Here is a 19,724-nt window from a genome sequence, read left to right as displayed (position 1 = left end):
AATCGCCACCTTTGCGCTCTCGCTTCTTAAATAGCGCCATGTGTGTGTGTGTATACACATATACAAACATCAAAGCATATTTGTATGTGTTGCTATTCACTGCAGTGGCTCTTGCTGCCAAATAAACAAACTTTGTTAGCTTTCTTGCGCTAACCATGATCTACACCCTATTTGTATTCACATAAGTTTGTACTCATGTATGCATAATTTACACATACAAACATAGCTGCTTGCATGCCATTGGCTGAGACAAGAACTTCTCTCCAGCGTACACTGTGAAAAAAAAAACGGTAAATTCAATCATATCTATCTACAATTTACAATTTAGCAATCATATCTAAGATAATATATCTTTCATGCATCATGAGTTAAGCAAAAGCGCCATCGGAAGAATAAGCTTTTCTCGGTCAATGTACTTCGAGAACGAAATGACGCAGAGTATCATAGAACGTCTTTGCGGAAGGCCGGCAGGCGACTCGGAGAGCGAAAAGCCACTCGGTTTATGGGGCATTTGAAGAGCAAAAAGCCACATTATACATTTTGCGTGGCATTCAAATGTATGGGCGTTGCTTATCTTATACTTTGGATCATATTGTCTTGAACCTTCGTCTACTATGCGCTTGCTTGCCCAAGCTTAACACTTTTACCATGAATCTAGCTCTTAAAACTATAGAGATTTGCTGAATTGATATCGATTTTAATTGATTGATCTATTAGGTTCTCCAATTCTCCAGATCTATTAGGTTTTCAGATCGACGCGTTCATACAAGCTGGCATGGCTGGCAGACCAACATGACTAGATCGAATCGAATCGAGTAGATGCTGACCAAGAATATATATACTTTATAGGGTGGAGATGCTTCTTCTGCTTGTTATGTACATTTGCCCAAAAGCAATATACCCATCAAACCCTTTAAAATGGGTTCAGGCATCATAAGCAGGCTTAAAATGAGTCACGTTTGTATGTTACATACATACATGGTTACATAACATATTTACATATATATTTGTATGTCTGTATCGGTAGGCCGAAGATTAAAATCCCTCGTAGGCATTTGGCTGACAGTTTTGCCGATACACATAAAACATGTTTTTGACCGATTTTTCCTACAGACGTGTATACAATTTGGCTCATATGATTGGAATATTGCTGAGAATAGTGGGATGCTCCGGCCGGTTCCGGCATAGGAATTCCAGCAACAGAAAGACGGACCTATGTAAATATTCATTGGGATAGCTTTAAAGCAGAAGGACTAGTCAGCATAGCTACAGACATTCCACCGTGTGCAATAGCTCTATCCATGAAATAGCCCATGTAAATTGATTTTACTTTTATTTTTGCACAGTGTACGCTGGAGAGAAGTTCTTGTCTCAGCCAATGGCATGCAGGCAGCTATGTTTGTATGTGTAAATTATGCATGCATGAGTACAAACATATGTGAATACAAATTGGGTGTAGATCATGGTTAGCGCAAGAAAGCTAACAAACAGTGAACAACACACATACAAATATGCTTACATGTGTGTGTATGTACACACATGTGCAAAAGCCGAAGCTGAGAGTTCTATTTTTTAGCGTTTTCGCTCTTTAAGTTGTTACTGATCAAGAATATACACGGGAAGGAGTTGTCTCTTTCTATGCTTTACACATTTAATGATACAAATATAAATATATTTAGATGGGTATAACAAGTAAGTAGTTTATTGAAGTGGCTTGCTACCAACTGTATCTGATTCTATATATCACTTTCTCTTAGAGCTCTCTTTTTCTCTCTTACTCTTACTGCCTTTTCTCTCTCTTCTCTTCTCTCGTTCTCTCTTATTCTATCGCCCTTTCTCCATTTTTGTTCTGACTTAGTCAATTTATTCCCCGACCGTCTATTTAGTTCTTGTCAAAGCGTTGGCATGTAAACACGCTTTAAGCATGTAAACGTGCTTCAAAACAAATAACTAAATAAATCGGCAATAATTGTATGACTATACACACATACATTGATGAAAGCTTTACAGCAATACATTTATGAAATATTCAAACAAATTAAAGTCGAATGTGAATCTCCTTAAATACCGAATAGATTGAATCAGTTGATATATCTCAATAAATTATGCGCTTGCTTGCGAAAGGTTTCGAGACTTGTTTCAGTCATGGAACCCCAAAATTTATAAAAGCCTTGAAATGGATTAAACCTTTTCGAGTGAATCTTTCGAAGTGCTCGTTAATTTTGAAAACTTGTATAAACAATTGCACAGATCAAAGGAAGGGAACTTGTATAAATTGAACTGCCATAGCTTAAAGAACTCGCTATTGTTATTAATCGGTAGCATTATGTTAAAAGCGAAAGACCTTACATCCTGCCCAAGTTAAATCAGTTAACTCATCTTGAAATTAGATCAAACTTTTTTTTGCATTCTTATGGGACTTAACAAATAAATATAGCGTTAAGGCCCATCATACAAATCTTGGTCATTAAAGGATTTGACATGGCTAATGTAAATATTCAAGAAATAATAAAATTCACTTCAAAGACTTAAAGGTGGATTTTGCCAAAACGAAAGCTAACAAAATTTAACATCGCAAATCGCAAAGTTTTTTGAGGTTTTTTCATGTATGTTTTAATCTATCAGACATCGATTTTCATGAGGTCAATGGTAATAAATCTGGGATTCGTTAATGAAGCGTTCAAGATCCTAAGATCAGTGAGAAATCCCAAAGAACAAGGTTTTTTAAAAATGCATTTTCCATCATTCTATGGGGTTTCGCCTGAGCAACTGAGTATATATTAATATGAGCCATACATTAGTTACTTCTTCTATTTCATTCAGGCTGATGAAGTATATTTGAAATTATCTGCTATAAGTTTTTGCTACAAAAACATAAATATTAATATAAAGTGGAGTTATGTTATATTATTAATCCTTTCATTTCAATTACGGTAAAAACGAGTCGAACTCGGAAACTACGAAAGCTAGATACTCGAACTTTGAAATAATCATTTTTGTATATCATGAGTATCAAAAGTATCATCGAATAATACAGATTTGTAAACATTGTCTTTTAAACACAAGTCGAATACTATTAGAGATAGGTACACCAAACTTCTTATAGTAAACATAAGCCAGAATCGGACAATACATACCGTAGCTATTCAAGAATATTGCACTGCGAGGAGCAAAGGGAAGAATAATCAGAAGGGATGGAAAAGAAGAAAACAGGACTTTGTGACTTTGTGAAGCACAGGTACAGCAACAACAACAACAACAACTACAACAACAATGAGTGAGAAGAGAGGGAGAAGAGTAGCTTAAGAACATAAGCTGTAGCCCAAAACAAAGAGGAACAAGCTTCGACTACATTTCCTTTCGTTTACTGTTTTATTGTCCTGATTGTTAGCTGTTGTTGTTTGCAATAGAACATTTTCAGAAGCTGTTGGACTGAACTTCGGACAGGCTAGCGCAATTCACTTCGATTTCAGATACATTTCTGCTGTTGCCCAAAATGCAAAGATAAATTTCTATCAGCTAAGGTCGCGAAAATTAAAAATAAATTGTAAATAAAATATAAACAAATTCATTTAAAATATATATGTTTATATATGCATATAAAAACTTTTGCGGATAACAGGCAAGCAAGTAGAATTTAGTGAAAATAGTTTATTTACGACTTGAACAGTGCCTCCGTTCGGTTAATTTGTCAACTTTTATGTTCACAGAGTATTGGCAGCAGTGAAGAGAAAAGAATATAAAGAACGCGTATTGGCTAAAAAGCTAGTGTCAGACATAAAATGGATTCACAGGAGCTCATTTCAAAATGGAGGCAGCTGTGCAGTCGGCACTTTTCCACCAGGCTGCAGAAACTCATAGACGTATCGAGGAGATAATGGAATAAAAATATAAGATACAACAGAGCAGATTATACGGATTGAAACTGACAAAGCCAGAAGTAGTAGAATGTCAAAAAGCTTAAATCATAAAGCGTATAAGATGTGATATAGAAATATCTTAGCCTGAGTTTAACGGCAAGCAGGATGTGTACGTTGCTTGGTGGAAAGCAGAAATATTCGCGTATGATGTTTCTGTACCAAAAGAGCACAGTCCCAAGGATTACCATATATGTATATACATAATATTTTATTTAAGTAAGCAACCCTTGGAGGAGAGCGGAGCAGCAACTGATATCACAATAGCTGACTCGAGAGGTGGCACAAGCCGTCTCTTCCCGCCTCCCAAGCCCCAAAAAGACAATGAAAACTTCTCCTAAACTAACTTAACTAATTTGTAGAGCATATTCCATGGCCTTGGTCGTGTCATGTTTTGAGCTTGAATAAACTCTCGTTTATTCAACTTTTGACCTAAATTTTGTGGATTTTGCAATTATCAAATGAAATGAATTCTTACAATGATTTTTGAAAATGAGTTTAAAACCGATTCGATGGTTAGCAAAAAAGTTGCACATTTCAATAGCTGCGAGTCGAATTTCTAAAATAATTGAAACCAGTTTAAAATAAATTTAAGACCGATTGAAAGAAACTTAAGACTTCACGCTTACAACCTTTGACTTGCATTTATCAGCCAACAGGCGCAGATTTTGCTAAAGGTGAGAAACACGTCTCAAATCAATTTTCAATAAGATCTATACAAATGATGAGGTGGCCCATCGGATGCTAATTTGATAACATTAATTCAATAATTTTTCGCCAATTTACCACAGTTGCGAGTAAAATTTTCAAAAGCGACGAAACGCGTACTACAAATTATATTATATTATAAAAAGTTCGTATGTAGGGTTTTGGAAATAAGTTTAAAGCTGATCGGACAAAAAAATTCTTTGATCTGCAATTTCCACCGAGGAGGAATGTTATTTGCGAAAATTGTGAAACACGTCTCAAATAGAATTTCTTAAACATCTTTGCGAATGAGCTTACACCTCATATATTTCGCCTTGTCAACCTTTGACCCGCATTTATCATCCAAGAGGCGCGGTTTTAGCGAATTTTCTTCGATTAATTCTCACAAAGTTCTTTGAAAATAATTTTGAAGCCGATCGCTTGGTAAGCAAAAAACTTTGATAGAACCGTTTTCCGTGTTTATATTGTCTTTGGCCGGGTGGGCGCAGCAAAGTGCAAAGCATACTTCAAAATGCTTGTTGCCTATTCGCAAAAAAAGATAAAAAAAAAAGAAATTGCTCGGCGAGTCACGAGACAAGGGCGGATTTTGATTTTGAATTCGGTTTCTTCGCATTGATAATCTTATCGCAGCAGCAGCAGCCGCCAAAAGAGCTAACGAAAAGTGAATGCAATAACGTCGCTGTAGACGGAACTTAATCAAATTAAGTATACGACTCGTTGAAGCAGCCAACAGAATATGCACACACACTCAGAGGTACATATTCAGAGATAGTCACACACACAGACACAGATATATGTATAAAGAATTCGTCGGGGAGTCGCTAACTGAATCATAAAAAAAGTTTATTCAAGTTTTCGAAGTGCGCTTCATTGGAGGCTGCTAATAAGCTCAGCTAAAAATAGCAACTGTAGCAAATAATAATATTTACATTAAAACTTTGACCGCGAATAATTTTACACATACGCACACACACACACACGCACACACAGTTAATCACACGCAGCACCCACACTAAAAAATGAAAACATCTTTATTTTATTTTGCATTTTAATGCCTGGATTTTGATTCTCTTTCCCCTAAAAATGTTTTAGTATACAAGCATAATTTGTTTTTTTTTGCTTTTGTTAGTTGGTTTGCTTTGGTAACTTAATAGTTTTTCGTGTGAATTTCATATATTGAAAAGTTGTAGTTATAATTAAAAATTCTTTACTCTCTTCCTCTCTCTCTCTCTCTCTCTCTCTCTCTCTCTCTCTCTCTCTCTCCTGTTGTCTACTTTTCCCAGGTGTATTTTGATTTTAAAGTTTATGCAATTTTTCTAATGCACACTTTTTACAAACATCGTAGCGCATAGTTAAAAATGAAAGTGGACGCAAATGACGAATGCAAATGGAAATGCGGGGTCGGCTGTGCAACAAAATACATTTTTTTTATGCTAGTACATACCCAGAAAGTGCCATAAATATGAGACCAGCATTTTTGTTATAATGAATTCCGAAAACCACAAACGCGAAAACAACAACAGCAGCAGCAAATGGGACAGCAATATTTAGAATTTTAGCGTTGTAAATTTAAATTTGCGCAAAAAAAAAAAAATAACAAAACAAAAATCGAACTAAATAAATTAACGGATTATTGCTCAAAATACACTACGCAAAATTGGTGTTTATTTTCAGTTTTTGTTTGTTATGTATTTGGTTTGATTAATTGTTATTTTTGGCAGCACACACACACACACGCACTCATACAGAGCCATGCACACGCGCGCAGCAACAATAACAACAACAATATGTAACACAGCAAGAAAAAAGGTTCAACGGGCGATCGACGCTTAAAACTCTCGACGTTGCCGTTGACGCGACGGGAACTGATTTGAATTTTTTTGTGCCTGACTGACGACGACAACGACGACGACGACGACGACGACGACGACGACGACGACGACGACGGCGACGACGACGGCGACAATGGAACGTCGATGTCGATGCCGATGGGCGATGCCGCCGCTAGCTCTGCTGCTCTGTTGTAGTTGTTTTTGTTGTTGTTGTTGGCTGCATAGAACAGCTGACAGCAACAACAAAGTGCAAGCCTAGGCAGCTTATCGGTTGCCCTGATAAGGCCAAGCAGGTGAGACAGATAGATAGATAGAATAGATAGGCTCAAAGATTGAAAGAGAGCGACAGAGAGATAGAGGGCTAGTGAGAGCGAGAGCTGCCGATGATCGTGAGTTGCTGTGTCGCTGTGCCTAACAGCTCTAACAACAACTAAGTATAACAACACGAACACGAACACCAACAACAACAACAACAGCAGCAGGATCAACTCCTGCAACATATTCACAGCCATCCCCGCCCACTCTCTCCCACCCAGGCACAGTCGCGCTCGCTCTCTGTGCAAAGTGTGTTGTTTAAATAGAATTTGGCGCTCGGTAATTTTAACTGATATTCTGATAAGATAAGAAGCGCGGCCCGGCGCCGACTTTTTGGCAGCTAAGAAATTTCTTTTGCTTCTTTTTTTTCTTTTTCTCACGCGCAATGCCTTGAACTTGCCCCACACACACGCGCACACGCACACACAAACGCACACACAACATGACCTGGATTGCAAATGAGTGCACCCGAATCAGAAGTAAATAAATATGAATATATTTGAAGCGCAGAATGAATTTGCATTGATTTGTAACTCGATGAGCCTGAAGCCCATTGCTCCATTTGATTGCTAAATGCATACATATATACATATATATATATATATGCGTAATTAGTTAATTATTATGTATGTGTGATATAAAAAACAAATTTTTATACCCTGAACCCATTAAAAATGTGTATAAGGGTATATTGTATTTGTGCAAAATCTAATGTATGTAGCAGGCAGAAGGAAGCATATCCGACCCCATAAAGTATATATATTCTTGATCGTCATCAATAGCCGAGTCGATCTAGCCATGCCCATCTGTCTGTCCGTCCGTCCGTCCGCCCGTATGTATGAACGCAAGGATCTCAGAACCTATAAGAGCTGGAGAAATTTTAGATGTAGATGCTTCTAGTTCCCGCGCAGATCGAGTTTGTTTCCGATAATCGAAAACTTAATCCGTTTCCAAGCAATCGATAAAAATCGATATCGATATCCTGTTTTTTGGGAAATTTTGGTAAATAATAAGAGCTAGAGTCACCAAACTTGACATATAGCTTCTAAAATAGAATATACATATGCATTTAATGTTGGAAGAAGAGGGGTCAGGGTATCCCATAGTCGGGAGCTCCCGACTAGAACCTCTTACTTGTTGTTATTAATCAGAGGCAATATTTATGAATTATACAGACAGGGATCCGCTTTCCCATTAAGCAAATAAATATGTGTACTATATAAATACTCTCATAAATACCTGTGTAAAAAAATCAGAATAAATCAATAATTAAAATAATAATAAATAATTACTTTTTTTTCATTAATGTCAAGGCGAACGGACACACAAAGTAAATCTGTCAATATGCACTGTCCAAAATTGAAGGTAAGTTAGTTACACTCTTATGTGTGCCATATAAGCTATTGATAAGGTTGAGCTTAATCTTAATATATTGCTAGATCTTATCGTTATGTAAACTAAATCAACAGCAATCGTTTGAAAATAAGTTTTATTTAGTTTTATAGTTTGTGTGAATATATATTTTTATATATTTAAATAGTGTTTCTTGAAGAATTTGAGTCTTTTCCAGGATTTTTCGGTGAATATATTTCTGGAAAAAACACTTTGTACTCACTTTAAGTGTATTTAATATTCGTTGCCATAAATATACGATTTCGTTCTTCTTTTTAATTAATGTTTAAGACAATGCTATATTGTCAGCCGCATGTAAAAACTTTGTATTTAATTAAAAACTGGTGTTAAAGTAAAAAACATACCTATAAGATGTGGTAAAAAGTCTGGGTTCAGTGTGGATAGAAAGCGACTCAACATACCCTATAATTGCCTGGGCAGGCGCAGGTATGCGACTGGGGCTTGTGTGGGGCTTGCGTCGACCCGATCCCCCCGCATATTCATTTCGTAATTTTTGAGCTATTAATTCTAATTAACGGCGATTGTAATGAATTGTAAAAAGCACATATTAGATGAATAATGGGTATTCATGTTCTCTGCCCAGTTCTCAGTACGTACAGTACTCAGTTTTAGTCAATCGACCCGTGAGCAACCTCTTGGTACTTATGTATTACTTAACACATGTAATGTATTCCTTTTGTTGTTGTTGTCGTCGTCTAATTGATTTGCTTGCGTTGTTGTTAATTGTTATTGTTGTCGTTGTGGGAACATATCATAGTGCAATTAATTGCACTGAATGCAAAGCTTTTGTATGCCAGCATTCTCATTCGCCTTATGATGTATTATGCCATCTCATTGTTGTTAAATGGCCATATATAAAATGTGCAGCAACTAGAGGAAAGAGCAGCTAACTTCGGCATACCGAAGATTGAATATTCTTTGTAAACAGGTGGCAAGGACGTGTTTTTATTCAAAAACTTAAGCCTCGGCCAATTGTTTTATTGGCTTTTAATTGAAAATAGAATTTGCCTAATTTATAATAATTTGCGAATTTGGTTTGAAGGTACAAAAACACATTAGTTGTTTTTATACGAACACTCATTTTTCGACTGAAACTTTTCATAACATATAGTCCGATGTGGATTCGATTTTGCTTATATGTCATTGACAGAGTAAATCAAAAACATAATTTTTCACTAGCATATGGAATAGTTGTAAGATCCGGTCGATTTTGATATCTGTGCACTTTCATTCGCATAGTTTCAATTAAGACTATGCTATATCGACCAGGTTGTTGATACTTATCAAGAATAAATATGAACTCTATGGGGTTGAATACCTATCCTTCTAAGTGCAACAACTTTTATAACAAAAGTGAAATACCCTCTGCAAGTGCATGACAACAACTTTAGCCAGAACCACAATCATGACAAAGAGAAAATTGTTAATGATATTACTGCACAATGACCCCGGGCAATAAGTTGGTGAACCAATTGGTGTTTGGCATTGTTAACCAAGCCTTTCCAGTTGGTTGTCGACCTCGTTATGCATAATTGCACAATTTAATTTCTGATTGAATATATAACATATATGCAAGTGCATCTGCTATTAGCGTATTTGGGCGTTCAGTAGATTGCGTGGCAATATCAAATTTTAAATACGTATTCATTTAATTAAATTGCCCGCGGCCTAATTGGCTCAAAAGCAGCCATCTGAGGGGCTTTTGCCCAGACAGGCAGCCGCCATCAGTTCGGCAAATCGTTAAGAAGTTTTAGGTATTAATTAGCGGCCAAAAATAAATACCAGCACTTACAGACCAAGCTACAATTTCAGCGAACTCACTTATCAGAGCTAAATATTTAAATTGAAATGCACAAGAGCAAAGCAAAAGAGCAGAGAGAGCGAGAGGCTGGTAGGGTCAGTAGGAGAAGGTGTGCGTATCGTATGAATAATGAGTTAAACTTATTCGAAAACTATGATTAATTCAAAAGGCATACATATTAGACAAAAGTAGCGAGTGTGCGCATTGACAAACGGCAGCGAGTGTCGGAGAAGTAGCCAGAAATCGAATGCAACGAATTTTATAATGTGACACTTAACGATTTGTTGTAACGAGTGACGATTATGGAGCTAGGCTAAAAGTCAACGAGTTAAATTGAAAAGGCAACGAGTGCGCAGCTTTCCAATCACTCGTTACTCAAAGTCAGGAAAGAGAGATGGAAAAAGAAATGCAACGAGTTAACTAGTCCAGCTCAAAAGCTTAAAGAGAGACCGAGTATTTAGACTGATTTATGTCCAATAAGATTAATGTAATTGATTGATTGAAATAGACATTTATTGACAGCGATTGATTAAAAGGGCAATAATAAGAACAGCACAATGGGACGAGTTACGACTTTAACAAAAGCAACAAAACGTTTCATAGAGCTTAGGTAATAAATTGGAATGAGCGAAAAAAGTGTATTAATTGCGCTTCTACTGCGGCACTAACATGCGTATTCATAGAAAACGTTCGAAATCAATGATTATATTTTTACATATATATTATATTTCTGCAATATTTTCTAAAATTTTGAATATTCACAAAAATGTTTGAAAAATAATGGATTACAATGTTTATATTATTGGCACGTCGCACTACAAAATTGCACGAATATAATAAAAATTTATTAGCCTTTCAAAAGTTATTGTCCAATTTTATAGATTTTTAGCCACCAAAGAATTGTTTTGAAAAAAATAATAACTAACTAGCTTGGCGTGCCAGATTGTGCTTTCGTGATGATTTACAGAATGAATCAATGAAGCGATTGAGAGCAACTGCAACCTACAAATGACGCAATGATTTTTACACCAATTAAGTTTAACGAGTAGCAGTGATCGGCAAGAGGGAATAGTGAAGAAAAAAGAACGGGTACTAATCACTCACAAATGTAACGAGTAGCCGAGGGCGGCGTCAAAGAACGGAGCAGTGAGCTGCGCGTTCCAAAAGAATGTGCGAATCAAATGAAGTGAAATACCAAGGCAATGCCTCCCAGATTGATTGACTTAAGTATACAAAGAGACCGAGCAGCCCACAAGCCAATGCAATTGCCAAAAACAAAGTCATGAATGTCTTCGCCCATAGCCCCGGACGTAAATATGATTAGTTGACCGGATGCCAGGCTGGTCGGTCGCCCAGTGAGCCGAGCACAGCAAAACTAACAATTGAAAGTGGCTGGCGGTGGGACCTTGTGGTCAGTGCAGTTGTTATCGCTTGCCAAGCAAGGATCTCCCAAACAATAAAGGACAACAAAGTGTTTGCGCTGCCGTTGCTGCTGTTCCTACTGCTGCTGCTGCCGTTGCTTCTGTCCTCGCTGGGGGTCACACAACGCTAGGCGCTGGCATCAGTAGCAGCAGCGGCAGCGGCGGCAGCAGAGGTCAAAGGCAATAGCTGTGGCGGCTGCTGCTGTTGCTGCCGGCGTCGCTTGCATTGTGTAAGTGCGTCACAATGACGCCAAAGTGTAAATAAGCACTTTCATTTGCATATGCTTGGTAACACATACACGCACACACGGGCACAGACACAGACACAGACACACATGCTAACTCCCACATTAACAATTTTCCTAGCAGCTGCCTGCAAGTAACATTAAGCCTCGGGTGCTACCAAGTGGACAAACGATTGTATTTTTTGAAAAGCATGCAACAGAGCTGAACACAACACACACACACACGCTTACGCACAACATAATGCCAAAACACAAAACCAAGTAAAATCGAGGGCATCTTACTGCGTACTACTCGTTCCCGACTTGCCAAAATCTTTCATTAGAGGCGCTCATTAGTAAGTAGTTTCCACTCAGGATTAGGGCACTCTAGCATTAAAGCTGCACAAGGTATTTGGCATCTTAGCACGGGTATGCACGACTATGTAAATGATAAACATTTCAAGACCTGCTTTAACAGGACACTGCACAAAACTAATATGCCCTTTATGCGCTCTATGAACGGGTATTGAAAGGAATCACTGAAAAGAGCCCAGTAACGGAATCGACTTTACTTAAAGGCCATAAATAGTAGCAACCCAATGACCCACTGAAATAAACATGAGCTCGTGACTGTGGCTTTCTTAAAGGGGGCGTGGCGCATTGAAAATGCACAAAGATGGCCGCAGCAAAAGGAAATACCGAAAATAGCAGCAGACGGCAAGAGAAACGAGGAATGAGACAACAACAAAGACATGAAGAATTGCAAAGAAGAAAGGCAGCGAGCGCATTGTGTATGTGTGTGTTTGCGTGTGTGTGTGTGTGTGTGTGTGTGTGCGTGCGTTGTGTGGGTGTGGGGCATGCAATAATGTATTATAAAAAAATGAAATGTAATCAAGTCAAAAGACAAGCGGGTCACACACACACACACACACACACACACACACACACACACACACACACACACACACACACACACACACACACACACACACACAAACACATACAATTACTTCTGAATGTCCGTCGGTTGCGCTCGGCAGGCAACCCAGTCGAGGACGTTTAGCACGTTGCTGTTGCCGTTTTTGCCAACGCTTGCATGCCAAATGAAAGGACATCAGCTAACAACAGTTAACATAGCCCCTGCCCCATTTTACAGCCGTCCACTCTCTTTGGTTCCTCCAGTTAGCAAGTGCTACAGGCCACAGTCGAGTCCATAAACAGTCAGCCAGGCACAAACACAAACAAAACAATGGAATGCCTCAGACGTTGACACAAAAAGCAGAAAAATTATAAAACACACACACACACGCTAACAGACACATGACACACACATGCACAGCTACACATATACAAAAATAAGTATAATAAGCCAAAAGAATATAAAGCGGAAAATCAATTTTAAAGCATTGCCGCACAGTGCCAAGGATAATGAGCAGTCAGCTACCGACAAATTGTTTGTGCAAGTGTGTGTACGTGTGTTTGTGTCTGTGTGTGTGTGTGTGTGTGTGTGTGTGTGTGTGTGTGTGTGCGTGCGAAGCAAGCGCAATGTCATAGACCTAGACACAATGCCAGGACAATGACAGGCACTATGGCAATCAAAAGACCGCAATTTGTTGCCAAACTGCGAGCCTTGACAAATGGCAAATCGGATAAACCTCAAACAATTTGATATTTGGGTAGGCTCTAAAGGTTCGTGCTCAATTCAAACAACAATACAAATGAATAATTTTACCCATTTAAATGTATATTATACTATATGAAGTTTTTACCATTATATTTCTTTATTTTGTTTGCAAACTCAACAAAACTTTCACGGCTGGAGCCAAGTGCCTGCCTTGAGGTTCGATTAGTGAGCCTCCCTTTCAACATTTATGAATCCATGTTTCGGGCTGAATCTTGTTGTATCAAATGTTTCTAGTTTTTAATAACACAGTTCATGCCTTGATGCCTTGAACCCATGCCAAATGAGTGAAAAGGGTAGCCTGTTTTTGAAATTTGAAACCGAACTTGTTGTATGAGTTCATTATGAATATTTCACCTTTCACCCTATAAATTAAAAATATGAACCTTTTTAAAAATAAAGCCTTATTCCTTTGGTATTTCAACACTCTTGGGTTGGCGCTTTAAAAACATAGTCTAAATTCTGATGGTTTATTTGACGTTTTTATCCAAATCCAGCATTATATTAAAAATGTTTCGAAATCCTTTCAAGAAGTTCCGCGCAAAATGCTTTTATAAAAAGTAAAGTGTGAAATAACAATTTGAGTACATATTTTGAGATATATATCTTAGCTAAATTTTAATTTCATAATTTTATTTTAAGATATTTTTGAAAAGTCTCAGTTGAGTTTCAAGGACTAGTCTGAGGCAATTAACTAATTCACTAAATGAATTTGAATCGCACCGCATTCATAGATTATAACAAGCTTCTCCGTAATCTTTGACTCGGTGGCAGCTGTCAATATTGGCCAATACCGCCAATCATGCAAATTGATCAAAATTGAGATTATTATGCTAACAGATTCGGCTGATTGGTTCGTTTGTAACTATTTTGAGATGCCAGACTTGAGCATACGGAGTTCTTGTGGATTCATCGCCTAGCTGCGCTTAAAAGTATGCATCATCAAATGTCTGATCCCACGGCTGCTAATGAGCCGGGCGGTTAGGGTTGGGTGGTTATACCCATGAGATTGACGTGCTGCCTGGCTGTCCGACTGCCAAATACCCGTAGGGGCACATAGACCATGAACAGGTAACAGCATTTCCGCTCTTGTCAGGCGCACTTCCGCAATTCACGCTCCACTAGACTGTGCGCTAAGCCCTCTGGCAAGCGCGCGCGTACACACACACACACACACGCATGCACATTCATTTATTCGCTGCTTACACGATAAAATTCTTGCTATATTTGTATACCCTGTATCTGACGAATCAATTGGACATTATATGCTTGCTTGATCTCAGCTACCATACTCATAGCTGCATCGTAGATCTACAATTTGAACAATTTTCAAACATTCCGTTTTTTAAGGATATTTTATAAATTTCTTATGCCATTAAAAACCCGAATTGTATTATAACAAAAAAGAAGGGTCCTATTAAAAACCATCATCTTTTACATATTTTTTATCCTTTTCCTTTATTTGGTTGATAAAGTAAGATTTGACTAGGTAAGGTTCTACGGTAACTCTTCATTCATATCTTTGCGACTGAGCCGATTGAGAATCCAAACTTTTTACAGGATATTGCGAAGTCGCATACTCGTTGATAAAATGCTTTTTCAGCTTCTTCTTCGCATGCTGGCAACATTCGCGCGCTGTGCTCCATTTTTTGATTTTTGACATGTAATGCATTTACCTCTCTTTTTTTTCCGCCTTTCATATATTCTCTATATATTTTTTTTTGGTTATGGTTGTTGCCACGCCTTCTTTACAGAGCTAAAACAATTGTCTCTCTTCTTTTGTGCTTGTCGAATTTTTTTTTGGTTTTTATACGATGAACACCTTGGGGTATAACGGTTTAGTTTGAATGTATGTAACAGGCAATGGGCAAAGGCATCTACTACCACATAAAGTATATATATTCTTGATCAGTATCAACAGCCAAGTCGATTAAGCTATGCCCATCGTCAGTCTGAACGCGTCTATCTCTGAGGACTGGGAGGGCGGGAGTCGACCAAGTCTCTTTCCAACTATCGATAACTTGCCCCGTTTCCATAATGCAACCTTTTCACTATATCTTTAAAAGTTAGAGAGTAGAAGTATCCTGTTTATTATACACGGAAACAAACCATTTTACTTCTTAGATACCTCCACCCATACAAGAACAAAATTGAAATAAAAAATAAATTTTCAATGGGCTTGGTCCTTACAGACATTTGTTTGTCATATTTATGCCCACAAAGTGTCATAAAGTTGGGACAATAAACACCGAAGTTAAGAAATATAAACGCATATCTTATAGTGCGAAAGTATGCGTGTGTGTGAGTGTGTGTGTGTGTTTCTGTGCATGTACTTGCTGCGTTCAGGGTATCTCCAAGTTACGCACACCCGACTAGATCACACCTACTTGTGTTGATTTGTTTCTTTTGGAGAATTTTAGGGTGTTGTCTTGTTTCGTTAACAATAGTTGTTGTTGCTTGTTGTAGCTTTTATTGTTTTAGTTAACTCATTTTGTTATCATTCAATTAATGTTTACACTAGTTCGCAAAGCGAAACAATAGTATATTTTGCTTTTGTGCTATGTCCGTCTTGATGTCCGCCTTTCCATTTGCCCATCTGTATGCTTGCAATTTTATTTTGGCGCCTTTCTGGCCAAAATTGGTATCCTTAATAGTTTTAGAGCTAGAGTGCCCAAATTGAAATGGAACACTTTTAAGGATCGATAGCAAAATATTTGCCTTGGAAAAACGAAAAAATGGCCAACTCTTGATACATTTTGCTGTTATTGGACTGTAGACGGGCATTACACAGTCGGTTGCAGCCGACTGCAATATTCAGAATTGTTTTTTGCTTTTCCGGATTTTTGCGGGTTCATCACAGTGTGGCGGCCATTGTTCAAAGTGCATTTGAGAGTTAACATAAGGCCAGGCCCGGCGAGTGCATAAAAGCATGTGTGTTATTGCATTTATTACTTGTGTAATGGCATTGGGGCTGTCATGGATTGAATGGCAAATGGTTTTGATGGCTCCCAAATGGAAATCTCTGACAGTGTATCGTAGCAAACACCACAGCGCATAATGCTTGCGAAATTTGAGCTGCACTTAGATTTGGGACTTTGACAAGCTAACAGGCTGATTGACGGGCGGAGGGCTGCCAGGGAGGGAGAGAGGACAACTGAAGGACGCCAAGTTGATCAGTGGCAGGAGCAAGCGAATGCACTTTGGCCCTGTTAAGTATACGCCACAGCAGCCCGGCTGAAAGCTGAAGGTGTTTTTGACTGCTGCCTGACGTCTGCTCAAGTCTCGCGTGTGACTGTGGGGCGATGGCGTTTAGCGACCTTATCAGCGCCCATGACCAAAAAAAAAAAAAAAAATTAAATAGAAACACAAACACAGTCTACAACAACAACAAATGCTTGACGGATGACGGACGTGAAGCGTTTGTTGACTGCCAAAAGATAAGCGATAAGATCGGCGGCATCGGCTGCTGTGTTTGTCGAGTCAACTGACGTGGGTGTGAGGTCTGCTTGTGCCTGTGTGTGAGTGTGTGTGTATGTGTTTGTGATGATAATGAAATTGCATCTGTCGCTCTGCTAAATATTTAAAATGTGTATCTTGCGGCAATTCAGTTGCCACACCCGATCCAGGAGCTTGTTATTCTAAAAGAGTTAATATGCTAATGCCGCGATGACACTTGCTTAAAGCGGCCGACAAATAAGATTTAGCGCTTGGAAAATGTGTTAATTTAAAAGCTTATTAAACATAAGAGAGTTACACTCACAATTCATTACGTTTAAGTGGGAGTGCTCTAGTCGGAAGTGCCCGACTATGGGTAATTGCTGCATTCGAACTTTCTGCCTTTCACATATAACATATACAACAGAACACACACACAAGCACGCACGGACGACACTAAGTGCCCCCCTTGTGCAATGGTTGTGCTTCTTCTTCTCACAACCAGCCGTCCTCCATGTGAAAAACATTCTTTATTAACTTTGGTGTTTACACCTCGGTCTTAATCACATTTCCAGGCCTAAAGCATGCCGCACAAATATGTGTACACCAAAGCCCAAGGCTCTAGTTTTTATTATATTTTAAATTTATTTAAATATAACAAAAAATTGAAATATTCCTAATGTATATATTTTACAAGAACCTATATACCACATTTTTGGCCCAGCTTGGTGGTATTATCTCCGAGCTCTGCTTCAAAAACCTTGTTTCAATATCCTTATTTATCGATATTATGGAAATGGTGGAGATATTGAAAAAAAAAAATATATATATATACTAGGCTATATAGATAAGCCAGAGCTTTAGCTTATGTAGTTTCTGAGAGTGATGTGTTCATACATATGGACATGACTAGATCGACCCAGCTCGTCGTCCTATCCAAGAATCTATATACCTTATGGGATCGGAGATGCTTTCTATTGTTTGTTACATGGACTTGCACTAAAACCTTATTCACCAATTTTCAATTGGTTCAGGGTTTAAAAAAAAGGAATACAGATACCAAAAATGTACTAAAGTTTGGCATTGACACGAGCACGAGGGTAAAGATTGATGAGAAATACTTCATACGTGATTAAAACACTTTCTATACACGTTGCTAGCTTTTATGTGTGTTTGGGGGCTTTATAATGTTGTTAAATAATGAACACAGAACAATGCCAAACAATGCATTAACACATGCTGCTGATTCATTTGACATGCTGTTTGAATTTAATTAGGAAATACAAGCAACTTATCGAGAACTGTCAAAATGTTGCAGCTAGTGGATATTATGCAAATGGTGCATTTAAATTAGCATTCGATTAGCTTGTCAAATGAGCGTTTGATATGCTTCAATTTGTCACCTTCGTTTGACAGAGGAGCTGTGCAAGTGGCAACCCACAACGACACCTCCCTCGCTCTCAACCTTTTCACCTTGCATAAACATATCTGTGTTGTACCCTGTAAATAGTTATGAAATAAACCATAACAGACAGACGACGGCATCTTCAATGCTATATACCTAAATAATATATAATCAACGCCAAAAGCTGAGCCGACCTGGCCATGTACAGCTGCCAGTCCATTTGCACGTCAAGCTCAGAGACTATAGGAGCTTATTTAGATATTTCCAGTTAACGATAGCTCATTCCGTTTATTTTAAATCGATGTGCATCGATTTTCAGTTTGATTATTAAACCCCAAAGTAAACACCAAAGTATGCAGATATAAAAGAAAGTTTGAATTTCTGTTGCGGCATTTCGGTACAAGGTATCTGCTAGTCGGACATGCCCGATTAGAGCACTTTTACTTGTTCTTGGCTACGCTTGTGTGGCTTAGGCACACACACACACACACACACACACACACACACACACACCCATACACCCACACACACACACACATTCAAACTCACAAATGCAAGTGAAACAATTTGGTTTGCCACCGAAGTCAGCGAACCCGTCAAGTGTCTTCGGGCACTCGGTCCGCTCCATACGCTACCTGTACCCTACCTCCAGCTCTGCGTCTCTCTCGGCCATACAAACAGTTTAAAACACTTTGAATGACTTTATCGCGTTTTTTATATATTTTATCGCAACAACATTTACCTGCTTGCCTCACTGCTGCTGCTGCTGCTGCTGTTGTTGTTCTTATTTTATGAGCATTGCTCTCCGCTTGGCAGATTTATGTCGTCAGCCTTCGTCCCGCCCCTTCTCGGCCGTTGCCGCCTGCATTTTGCTTAAAAGTGGTTTAAATTCTATTTAATTTTACTGGCCCGCTTGGCCCCAAATTGCTTTAAGATGTTGCCTCAAATGTTGCATTTGTTGTTGTTAAGTTGCTGCTGCTGTTTGTTTTGGCCTGCAAAGTTTGTCACGTTGGTGGGGACTCATGTCTCCACGTCTCCAGAACATGGGCAAGCTCCAGTTCTAATGAGGCAGTCGCATTGCTGGCGACCCACTTGCCAGGAAGGCTCCTGCGACGACATAGAGGAAATTGCGTGCCGCACATTTAATTGATTGCCCAACAACCGGACACTGCAGCCGGGCCAAGGAAAAACTCAACGCCCGCCCAATGGGGTGGCTGAAGGGTTTGGGGTTACACGAATGGGGGCTCAACAACGCAAAGGACACTCACCAAGAGTACACGTAAGAAATATCTAACAATTGCCATTTTTATACAGACAAAGAAGTGAAAAAACTCAACAATTCGGATTAGTTAGTGCGCTAAACAGAAAAGTTCTAGAGTTTTATTGTCGAAGGGGATTGGGGATTGAACAAAATGTATGAAAAAGTATTAGTTTACATAAATGTAGAGCTTCCAACATTTTTGTATATCATGTAACAAAGGTATTAAAGTTTCGTGCAAATGTATGTTACATGCAGAAGTATTATTATTATTTATTTATATTAAGACTAGCGGTTATAACCCGGCCTTGCCC

The 19,724-nt window shown here is 38.5% G+C and overlaps 1 protein-coding gene across 1 annotated transcript in view; it reads right to left on the bottom strand.

Annotated features, from left to right (window-relative positions):
• LOC115765345 (adenylate cyclase type 9) overlaps nt 1-19,724 on the bottom strand; it is a 45,360-nt gene that overhangs the window by 11,349 nt on the left and 14,287 nt on the right. The gene's annotated exons all lie outside the window — the stretch shown is intronic.

Source organism: Drosophila novamexicana, unplaced genomic scaffold (genome assembly GCF_003285875.2).
Source record: "Drosophila novamexicana strain 15010-1031.04,08,12 unplaced genomic scaffold, DnovRS2.1 tig00000960-arrow-arrow-pilon, whole genome shotgun sequence".
NCBI lineage: Eukaryota > Metazoa > Arthropoda > Insecta > Diptera > Drosophilidae > Drosophila > Drosophila novamexicana.
This window is presented reverse-complemented; position numbering and strand designations above follow the sequence as displayed.